The sequence below is a fragment of the Lissotriton helveticus genome, chromosome 2_1 (assembly GCF_964261635.1).
Source record: "Lissotriton helveticus chromosome 2_1, aLisHel1.1, whole genome shotgun sequence".
In the NCBI taxonomy this organism is placed as follows: Eukaryota; Metazoa; Chordata; class Amphibia; order Caudata; family Salamandridae; genus Lissotriton; species Lissotriton helveticus.
The window spans coordinates 1,428,060,738-1,428,073,156 of NC_136059.1; positions in this window are offsets into that span (position 1 = coordinate 1,428,060,738).

Here is a 12,419-nt window from a genome sequence, read left to right on the forward strand (position 1 = left end):
ACAATGGAAGTTTGGGCCTTGTTCTTTTGTTGTGTTTTCCTGGTAGTGTAAGAGTTGCTTTCTTTTTTCTATGTGACGTTATAGAGTCACCATGTATGTAACCTATTTTGTGACGTATTTTATTGTACAATGAGTTTGAAAAACTAGTTGTGGCAGGGTGTTTTTTAAATTAAAATGTGTACTCTGGTTACGAGTTTGTTGAGTGTAGAAGTATATATTTTGTTTTTATATTTTGTATTGTATCAGAATTGTGCTGACTTTTCTGCTTAAGCGTGCAGTACTATATTATTTTATAAAATGTATAACAAACTGTTGAAATCATGTTTGAAATTAGAATGTAAGCATGTAAGCTGCTCTCTGTGAGGAATAGCAATGCCGGCTCCCGCAGGAAGTGGGGAGCCGGCTGGGATCGTGGAGGCCTTGCGGCTGTTCACACGGTCCGCAACGTTAGATTTGAGCCCCGGGGGATGGGGTCCTCAGGAATTGTAGAAATTTTGTGATAAAGGCTATTTTTCTTCATGGTAGATTTATCGTACGCGTACCAAGCACGTATGGACGACGTACAGCTGGAATATTGGAAGTCGTCCTGTAAGCATACCTAAGCTAGAAAAATACAAATAATTTTAGATATTTATGAAGTGTATTTGTTTATGTGTTGTGTGGCTCTTTAAAGAGCCGTTGTGTTTATTGGGAGATTTTAGTGCCTAGAAGTTTAAGTTTATGAGGAAGACTCTGTACCCCTCATCTGTAAAATGTACACCGTCTCTCCTATAGATGTAATTCATATTATAACGCAGATTGTTGTTGTAAATGAACCCCATTTGATAGTCTCGGAGAAAGGCAGAAATAGATTTATTCACATGCTTCCTAGCTTTTTCAATCCATTGACAATAGTGGTTGGACCAGTTCCATTTCTGCCTTTGGCATATATTTGAATGCACAAAGGCAGTTTTGGGGAACAGTGTCATCAATTGTGCAAAGGTGTCCTTCATAAGAATTTCCAGACCTACCCCTGTCAAAGTGCCTAGGTCATTGCCACCACAGTGCACAATTATGAGGTCAGGGTGTTGGAGATGCAAAAAAGATTTCACCAATGGAATCAATTGGTGCCACTTTAACCCTCTCTGTCCAATCCATTTAATGTCTACATTTGATAAACGTAGGTCTTTGTGAATTCCTTTCCGTTCTGCGTACTCTTGACTCCAGAAAACATAGCTGTGTCCCACAATCCACACTGTAAGCATCTTGAAGAGAGGTCTGGATGCACTCTGAAGGTCTCTGTAAATGAAGTGGCAGTTTGAAAAGTGAGATTTTTTCTAAAATGGTGGACAACATGCAGTTTTGAAAAAAGAAAAGGATTGATTAGTTGTTCGAGAACATTCTGCACTAAGCTACGATGAATGTTTCTGTGTTTTAAAAGGTTGATTTTTATTGGTTAAGAATAAGTGTTAGCAAAGAATGTTACATAAGATAAGCTGGTATATTCTCAAGTGAAGCATACTTGCTGTTTTAATTTGCAACAATGTATGATGAACTTTTCACCTTTGTGCTGAGTTAGATGTTCCCTGAAGTGTTTCTATGGTAACTGGCAGATTGTGGAATGGAGGAAGGGTTGAAAGTTTTGTTAGTTGGAAAGGGTGCAAAAGTTCAAGCAATATAAATGTGGGTTTCGTTTTGAATTTAATGTGGGAATAAATGTGATTTTTTATTTATTTGTATATGTGTGTAGATTGAGTGTGTAGATTGATCGGAAAAGTTTGCTATTTGCTATAGGACTTCCTGATCCCGTAGGACTGCTTAGGGGGATTTACAATGATGTCCAAGTTCAAAATCTTTGATGGCCTTTGTTGTACCTTTGATGGCTCTGGGGAGCACCGTCTCCGAGGGTCAGCTCTTGTAGTGTTATAGGGTGCCTAATCTTGGGAGTCTGTTGTTTGCTATGGTTGGGCGAGAGTTCTCTTTGAAGTAGGAAAGCAGATTGTTTTTCATCTGAGAGAGCAGTATGTAAGGTAGTTTCTCTGACCAAAAGCAATTTCGGCTCCCTAATGATGCAGGGAGCCGGCTGGTACCGTGGTGGATTTGGGGCTCTACCTACGGTCTTGAAGGTTATATTTGAGGCTTGGTGGATGGGGTGTCCAGTGATTGTAAAAAATGAGTGATGTATGCTATTTTTTTTTTTTGTCAAAAGTATTTTTATTGACCATTTATCCAGAACAGTAAAATAAGACAAGTGACAATCCTGCATTCATCCCACGCAGGGGTTAGCCAGAGTATTCATCTGAGAGCAACAAGATAAACTAGGGTGGGGGCCATATGAGCAAGCCTATCACGCCTGACATGGTGACCTAGGAAGTCCCGGCCATCCAACAACTACACCCACGTGCGGCATGCAATGGAGGCCGAGGCCGGGTAAGAGTCTCAGTTATACCAAATCACAACAGTGCAGTTAAGTGGCCAGTCCTTGTGCCAAATGGAACATAGGCAGAGCGTGGTGGTACTAAGAAATCCCTTGCTGATGTATTCCTCGGCAACCGGTGCTTAAATGAGCAGTAAGAGAGATGTCTGAACGAACATGAAATAAACAACCCCCTCCACCCCCCTCCCCGGTGGTGGTAGCTTGAAGCACTGGACAGGTAATCTGGCGTGTAGCAGCAGGAATTCAGAGCTGAAACAGGTAGAGAGCACGGACACTGGGCGGGCATACCGCAGATGGCAAGCCCTTGGAGAGGAATGCTACCAGTGGGCCCCAGCGAAATTCAAAGTTCTTAAAATCGTCTAAAAAGATATCTGCCATCCTCTCCATACTAAGCAACTTCCAAAGCCTCGCGTGCCAGAGAGAGATGGCCGGAGCCTCTTTCCTTTTCCACGCTGCCGCCAAAGATATTTTGGCCGCGCCAATGCTGAGCCACATAATCCTCTTGTCTGCCCTGGTCTGGTGTTCGAGATCAGGATCACAGAGACCCAACAGAGTGGAATCCATCGAGGTAGGAATAGGGTACCCCAGCATATCTTTGTTTTGAGCCAAAATTCCCTCCCAGTACGGGCGAATAATGGGGCAGTCCCACCAAATGTGCTGGAAGTCCCCTAAGAGGCCACACCCTCTCCAACATCTATCGGAGGTGTCCGGGAAAATTAGTTTCAGTTTGTCGGGGCATAAGTACCAGTCTAGCATGGTTTTCATATGTGCCTCCCTAAGCTCCACTGAGTGATTAAACTTGGCAATATCGGACCATAAGTGAGCCCACTCAGTATCTGATATGTCCCGTTGTAGAGTCCCCTCCCACAGTCATATACCGGGGCCTAGGGGAAATTGCAGTGGCAAGAAGGAGCCCATAGATGAAGATGATGGCTCCTTTCATGGAAGAGGTCTTAGTGAGGAAGGCCTTGAATTTCGTGAGGGGTCGAGTCGCTGCCTCCCTCACCTGGGGGGAGAGCGCCCAGTGTAGTAATTGAGCATGATGGTATTGTTCCTCCTCCAATACCCCATAGTTCCTCATGCAGTTCTCAAAGGTAAGTGGATCAAAATTGTGAAATAGGTGAGTAAGCGCCAGACAACCTCCATCCTTCCAAGCCCTAAAGGGGCCTTCGAGTGATGCTGGGGGGAAGGCGGGGTAGAAGTGTATGGGCGTGAAGGGGGAGGGGAAAGTGGTCCACCTGTCATCCTTGGAGACAGAGTCCCAGAACTTCAGGGTGGTGCTAGTTGGAGTGCTAACATAAGCATTTCTAGGCCTGTCGCACCTGGGCCGCCACACCAGATCCCAAATCGTTCTCCCAGCCACGCTCCTATCCATATGCAGCCAGTGTTTTTCAGATTCTTGTTGCGACCATTCAACTAATATTCAAAGTTGAGCAGCTTTGTAGTACAAATGAAGCTCAGGCAGCCCCACGCCTCCCTCTTTCTTCGGTCTACATAGGACGGTGAAAGAGAAGCGTGCCCGGCCGCCCTGCCAGATGAAGCGCAGCATCATGGACTTCAACCATCTGAAGAATTCCCCTTCCAGCTCTATTGGGAGGGCCTGGAATAGGTACTGGAGCTTGGTGAGGAGGGTCATTTTAAACGTGTGGATCCGTCCTAGCCAGGAAATGAACATGGGTTTCCACCGGGCTAAGTCAGCCTGAATCCGGGCAAGAAGCGGAGGGAAATTGGCAGAGTACAGTTTCCCCAATGTGGGGGTCAGGTGGATCCCCAAGTATTGAATGGAGGAGTCAGTCCACAGCAAGGGAGTCAGTGTCCTAAGATGAGGGAGTTCCGACTGTGGGATCGTGAGGTTGCGGACATAAGATTTCTCGTAATTAACTTTAAACCCTGCCACCGCTTCATAGTGCTCCAGTGCGGTCTGCACAAAGGGAAGTGAGTGGGCCGGATCAGATAGAGAGAGGAGGACATCGTCTGCAAAGAGTGTGATCTTGTGGGACTCCCCAGTGAAGGGTAGTTCATGGATGTCGGGGTTGGCTCTTACTGCGATCGCCAGCGGTTCAATGCTAAGGGCAAAGAGCAGCGGTGACAGAGGACAACCCTGTCTTGTGCCCCTGGAATGTTCAAAAAAATTAGATAACTGACCATTCACTACCACCCTGGAGTGGGGGGAGAAGTAATTCGCCCGGATCATCGTTATAAATTTGGAGGAGAAGCCGAAGGCAGCCAGAGTACGAAACAGGAATTCCCAGTCCACCCTGTTGAACGCCTTCTCGGCATCCAGGCCCACCAGAACTGCTTGATTTTTAAACTTATTGGCTTTCTCGATTAAGTGGATCACCCTTCTTGTGTTGTCATGGGATTGGCGCCCTTTGATGAACCCCGACTGATCCAGATCTATGAGGGCCGGCATCAGGTCATTGAGTCGCTGGGCGATGATGGAAGAGTAGAGCTTTGTATCCAGGTTCAGGAGGGCAATCGGCCTATAGGTAGCACAGTTACTCAGGTCTTTTCCGGGTTTGGGAATGACGGATATTATCACCTCCTCCATGGTGCCGGAAGTCACGCCCCCCTCCGCCATGCTATTAAACAGCTGGATAAGGTATGGGCATAGTTCGGAAGCAAAGGTCTTGTAAAATACGGCAGTGTAGCCATCCGCCCCTGGGGCCTTGTGGGGCTTTAGAGCTTTAATGGCAGCCATCACGTCTTCCCTGGAGAAGGGGGCCGAGAGAGCCTTGTTCCATTCCGCCGAGACCTGAGGCAGTGTGAGACCTTGTAAGTATTCGGCTTGAGCGGTAGCATCCAGTTTGTCCCCAGTATAAAGGGTCTTATAGAAGGCCCCAAAAAGGTCAGCCTTCACCTCATCTTGGTGCGTTACTCCTCCCAGTGCATCCTGAATTCCCCCACGTACTCCTGCTCCCTCTTGTCCCACAATTGCCAGGCAAGGTGTTTCCCTACCTTGTTGCCCTGGGAATAGGAGAGGCGTCGTAATTTCAGCAATGTGTATTCAGCCCTATTGTTATAGGGGGCGCTAAGTTTACCCCTGACTGCCGTTAACCGCCGGAGACCCATTCTGGAGGGGTTCTCCTTGTGAGCCCTTTCTAGGGAGGAGAGCTCCTCCTCTAGTTGCTCTCGCTCCCGCCTGCGCTGCCGATTAAGAGCAGCGTTCAGTGCTATGCAGTGCCCACGAAGACACGCCTTGTGAGCATCCCAGATAGTGAAGACCGTGGTGTCCCCCGGATTATTGAGGGTAAGAAATTCGGTGATTAAACCCCGCTATTTGGTACAGGAGGGCTTGTCTCGGATCAGGGACGCAGGAAAATACCACCGGGAGCACCCCTTACTATTCACGTCCCACTGGAGGCTCACCGCGAGTAAGCTATGGTCAGAAACCGATAGTGGAAGATCTTGGCCTCCCTTCGATCCCCCGGAGGGACTGGCTGAGGAAGAAGTGGTCAATTCTAGAATAGGAGCGGTGGACATGGGAGAAGAATGTGAAGTCCTTGGACCGGGGGTACAGAAAGCGCCAGGCATCAAAAAGGCCCATGTCTGAAATCAATTGTCGTGTGTTGGGGTAGAAGTTGCCCATATCTGACCGCTGTGAGTGTGTGCTATCTAGGTATTTTTGCCACATCAAATTAAAGTCCCCCATGATGATCAGGGGACCCTCCACAAAATCGACTGCTGTCCCCAATAGGTTATGCAGAAAAGCATTTTGCCCCGTGTTAGGTGCGTACAGTACAAGAAAGGTGCATTGTCTACCCCACAGGAGGCCCTTAACCATAATCCAGCGACCCTCCCTATCACTTTGTACACCCAGGGGTTGGAACTGCAGATTCGAGCGTAACATAAGGGCCACCCCTCTCTGTTTCGTGGAAGCGGAGGACCTGTAGATCAAGGGGAACCGTTTGTGCTTAAGGCATGATTCCTCCAATTTAGTTAGATGAGTCTCCTGAAGCCCCACTATATCTACATGATGGTCAGTGATATATTTCCAAATCTTTTGGCGCTTCTGGGGAGAGTTCAGCCCCTTAACATTCCATGTACCTATGGTTAGAGGCGGCATAAGAGTGTCCTATAACACAGTTCCGCCATGGTAGTCCGTCCCAGCCCCCTCTGGGGAACAACCCAGCTAATGAAGCAACTGAACCCAGGTCCCCACCAAGACCAGAGTGCGGCCAACACACCCCCAGTTGTGCCAGGATCATCTCGCTTCACAGGGTCACCCCATGTCATCTATCCTCCTTCCTCTCCGCTGACCCCCCCACCAGCGAGTACTCCAGAAGCCATACTACGCGCAAACCCCAGCTACCACCACTACCCACCCTAACCCCCCCTCCCGCCCCCCAACGGTTTCATGTTTAAATATCGATAACAAATATATAGTTAACAAAAATATAGATGTAAAAATATCGATTACAAAAATATCGACTCCCTATACTTAAACAGGTAAGTACAATAATATTGACTCAAAAATATAGATGTAAAAAACTATAGATGTACAAAATATCGACTTTAAAAAATAATATAATTTAAATTAAATAATTAAATATTAATATTATTAACAAAATAAATTAAATTAAATGTGTACATATAGATATATTTACTTGAATACATATATATTTTTAATATTATCTTTATTTAATTTATAAACTTTAATAATTATATAGAAATAAAATAAACACATATATAAAACATTTTGAATACAATAAAATAGTCTATATTTAATTAACACATTAAAGTATTAAAAAAATAATACATACAATTAATAACAACATAAAAAGATTAGTAGTTAAAACATTTGGTAGCGAAGGGGTATAAATTACTATTCCCACTCCGGTGAGTGCAACAGTAGAGAAAGCGCTGGATAGCGTAGGGGTAAAAATTACTATTCTCACTCCAGAGAGTGCAACAGTAGAGAAAGCGCTGGATAGCGGAGGCGTAAAAATTACTATTCCCACTCCAGTGAGTGCAACAGTAGGGAAAGCGTGGGATAGCGGAAGTGTAAAAATTACTATTCCCACTCCAGTGAGTGCAACAGTAGGGAAAGCATTGGATAGTGTAGGGGTAAAAATTACTATTCCCACTCCAGTGAGTGCAACAGTAGGGAAAGCGCTGGATAGCGGAGGGGTAAAAATTACTATTCCCACTCCAGTGAGTGCAACAGTAGGGAAAGCGCTGGATAGCGGAGGGGTAAAAATTACTATTCCCACTCCAGAGAGTGCAACAGTAGGGAAAGCGTTGGATAGCGTAGGGGTAAAAATTACTATTCTCACTCCAGAGAGTGCAACAGTAGGGAAAGCTTTGGATAGCGTAGGGGTAAAAATTACTATTCCCACTCCAAAGAGTGCAACAGTAGGGAAAGCGTTGGATAGCGTAGGATTAAAAATTACTATTCCCACTCTAGAGAGTGCAACAGTAGGGAAAGCGTTGGATAGCGTAGGGGTAAAAATTACTATTCCCACTCCAGAGAGTGCAACAGTAGGGAAAGCGTTGGATAGTGTAGGGGTAAAAATTACTATTCCTACTCCAGAGAGTGCAACAGTAGGGAAAGCGTTGGATAGCGTAGGGGTAAAAATTAAGATTCCCACTCCAGAGAGTGCGACAGTAGGGAAAGCGTTGGATAGCGGAGGGGTAAAAATTACTATTCCCACTCCAGAGAGTGCAACAGTGGGGAAACGGATAGCGTAGGGGTAAAAATTACTATTCCCACTCCAGTGAGTGCAATAGTAGGGAAAGAGCTAGAACCCAAAAAAATTTAAAACAAAACTATCAACATTTTTATTCAATTTAATTTCCAATATAAACATAATTAATATATACATTTAAATATATTGTTATTAACAAAGATAATAAAAATTATTAATTACACATTATTTAACACTATACTATCCACCACTCACACCTAAAATTCATGACACAATTACATTTAATATTTACTAATTAATTAATGAAAATTAATGTATATTTTTTATTAATTAATCAATTAATTACTTACCAGCTTTCACACCATATACACTTATAAATACCACAACACACACCTAAAATTAATTACACATTTACAATTAATAATTACTAATTAATTAATGGTAATTAATTTTAAAAGTATTTAATAATTAATCAATAAAGAATTAATTACTTACCACCCTTCACATCATTTACACGTATAAACTCCACAACACACACCTAAAAATAATTAAACAATTAACATAATTAATTATTAATTGACTAATTTAAATGAATTAACAACTAATTATTAAACTATTATTAATAAATTAACACATTAATTTATCAATTAATTTTATATAATTAAATTACTTCCCACCCTATTCCTCTATAAACCCACAACCCGCTACGGAACTAATAACACAAAATTAAACATAAACTATATTAATAACTAATATATTTCCAAAACAAATAATAAAATGACAAACAATTCTCATTAAAAACACTAAAATACATAACATTATTAACAAATCGATATTTTTGTAAACGAGATTTATTACAACTATATTATTGTTATCAATATTACTTACCTGTCAGTCGATATTCTTGTCAAACTATATTTTTGTTGTCGATATTTCTTCCAAACGATATTTTTGCGGAGATATTAATTTCCCACGATATTTCTCCGTCGATATTCCTGCTCTTCACCCCCCAACACCCCTAGAAGAAAAACACAATAGACAAACAGCAAAAGGGAAAGTCTTAAGGACAGGGGGATATGGCACCAGTCGCATCCCGTCCAGATCGTGTCATAGGGAACCCTCACGATCATGGAGAGAAGTACAGGTGTTACCTCACAGTGGTGGCCCCCTCCGGCGCCTGCAGATGGCCCTCCCAGAGTCACGAGGCTGCCTCACCGTGATCCATCACTGCGTCAGTGACCTGGGCCACAGAAGCAACCACTGCATCTCGTTCCTGCAACTTGGCCGACAAGTCCGGACCTCCCATCTGCTTAGGCCTGCCCACTCTCTGCCATTCCGCTGAGCGCCGACGTCGCCTGTTCGCTGAGCCGCCGTCCCCGGGTGCCGGGTCCCGTCGTTCCAGGCCCAAGAGATCCATAGGCACCTCCAATGAACGCACCTGGACCAACTTATTCTGCCAACGGAAGATGAGGCGGAAGGGGCGCCCCCACGAGTAGGGCATCTTTTGCTCCTGTAGGTATATGGTAACAGGTATAAAGACCCTGCGGTTTTGCAGTGTAGAAGCAGCTAAGTTCTGGTACAGTAAGGGGCGATGATCACGGAATTGGAGAGGGGCCGCATCTTGTGCTTTCCTGAGGATCCTTTCCTTCAGCTGGAAATCATGCACGCACACCAGGATGTCAGGAGGTGCTGCCTGGGGTCCTCGCGGCAATCCCACACGATGCACTCGGTCCATTCTTATGGTCCGGACATCCTCCTCTTGAAGGATATGTTTGAACAGTGCCTCGACATACTCCCTCAAATCCGCCCTCTCTCCTCTCCATGGCACCGAGCGAATGTGAATATTATTGTGGCGCGACCTATTTTCCCGGTCCTCGGTGTGGGCTTGCAAGTCAAGGTTTTGCTCTGTCAGGTGGATCACATCTTGTTGGAGTCGATGGATGTCCTCTGCTGTTCCCACATCGCGTTCTTCCAGCGTCGTGACCCGTTCCCCCACACCGTCTACATCTCTCCGCACCTCCCGTAGATCTGAGGCCAGCTGTGAGCGCAACTCAGAGATATCTTCTTTGATGGCCACGAAAAGTTTGATCATAAAAGCCTTGGTGGCGGGTTCTTCATTATCACCTTTCTTAGGGGATTTATCGGGGACGGGCGAGGCAGTGGGCCCTGCTCCTCTCGGGACCCCCTCTTTTCCAGGTTTGTCCTTTTTGGTCCTGTTGGATGCCATGGAGGGGAAGGTCACCACTGCTGTTCGATGCTTGCGTGATCTCTCGGGGTAGCCCCGCGGCGACCACCAACAATGCGGCCCGCTAGACTCGTTCCTTGAACCCCTTCGCCCCCTATCCGTGGCCTCAAAGCCTGTCCAGTAGGGGTCCGTACAGTAGGGTAGGGCGGTCCCTGCTCGTCCCCCCTCTCATGTGTCAGGGATCAAGACAGGCTTCTCAGGGCAACAACTTCTCCATTGGCGTGCTCCCAGTAAAATGGCCCCTGGTACTCAGCAGTAGGCCGCGCCACGTGGCGAATCACCAGTCACTCCACTCCAGGGCTCTTCCGGACGCTCCTGTCTGGGGCAGATCTGCTCAGCTCCCTCACATGCCCCCCCAGGACCCGAGGGCAGGCAATTGACCGTCTCTCATTCTGCGGGCACCTTCCCAAGGACCAGGTAAGTCCAATTGTACCGGGGTCCGCACTACCAGTCCGGGGGGCCCCTCCGCCACCTTCTGGGACCGGAGTCGATTCTTCACTCCCAGGTGCGGGGCAAGTGCTGTGTGCACGCCGGCCAAGCGACTGGGCTTCAAGGCCGCCTTTCCTCGTCTGAAACCCAGCGCTATTCCCAGCTTTAGCCGCCTAGAAGGGCCGGCGCTACTCCTGGTCGGGGCCTACCCAGGGCCAGAAGCCCCGACCTCGATTTGCCAGCAGGCCGAGTCCCGGCTACCGGGCCCGTGTGTCCGCTCGTTGTTGCCGCTCTCCCCAGTCGGAGGGACGCTGTCTCATCACCTTCCGGCCTTCAATCCCCCTGTAGTCAGGGCTCCAAACGACCACCTCCACCGACAGGCCCCCGGTCCCAGGGATCCCCGATGCCACCGATTCAAGTCTGCACCCCGCCGGGGTGAGCCATCCCACAGTTGGCGCCAGGCAGGCCGCCCCGGTGAGCTCTGTGTCCCCACACTCCAGCCGGCGGTGCAGGACCTCCGGACACCCCGGGCAGCCTTCGAGGGTCGGGTAGCGCAGGGCACTGGAACCGGAGGCCCCCAGGCGTCACTATGCTTGCCGATTCGGGCCGGAGCTGAAAACGTCTTCAGGCACTGCTGCTGCTTAGGCCGGGCCCACAGTTGCCGCCCATCAGGCCGCTCCAATGAACTCCGTCCACAACGCCCCCGCCGGCAGGACGGAACCTCCGGGCACCTCGGGCGGACTCCGGTGCTCAGGAGGTGTACGAACACGGAAGGCTGAGGACCCAGAAGGGTGCTGTACAAGGCTATATTTCTCACGCCGCAGGAGGGACTTGAAAACATGTCTCACTCCGTCGCCATCTTGGCCACGCCCCGCTATATATTTATTTAAATTTTTTTACGGTATATTTATTGTGCGCATACAGTGCGAATTTTGAAAGTTGGTCCATAAGCGTACGTAAGCAAGAAAAATGAATTAAAAATAAATCTTTTACAGATATTTATCAAGTTTATGTGTTTATATCTTTGGTGCTTGTAATGAGACCTTTTTACTTTATTGGTACTTATAAGTAAGTGCTTATGCATAGTCTAAATTTGTTGAGGAGCAGTGTTTTATACAGTGCTGAACTTTTGACCTCCATTGACAGTTGACTTTTGCATGATCTGTTGGGGGTAGGGTGGAAAGTTATGTCAGTTGGAAAGGTTTGGAATGTTAAACCAATAGTTTTGTTTTGAAGTAATGTGTACAGGATTTTAATTGGTTATTTATATGTATGTATGTGTAAAATGAGAGGGAAAATTTTCCATTTGACAGTTCTGCTGCAAACACGGAACTAGAGAATCTGTATAAGAATATCCACTGTGTGAGTGGTATTCTTCTTAATCTACAAATCAATTTGAAAGGTGAGTTGATAAGTTGTATGGGAGTGTGTGTGGTGCATCTTTGTACATTAAGGAATTATGGGGTATATCAAGACAGGCGATAATATTATTGCCGCTTTATGGGTAGAAAACTGCAGATAAAACAGTGATAATATTATCGCCTGTCTTGATAATATGCCCCTATATTCGTCCGTTGTTAAACGTTTTATTGTAGTAAATGTGTTTCGCTATAATGCATGCTGTTATGTTTTTTTGTTTAATATCAGTTTGTGCGTCTCTGTACATTAAGAGATTATGGGC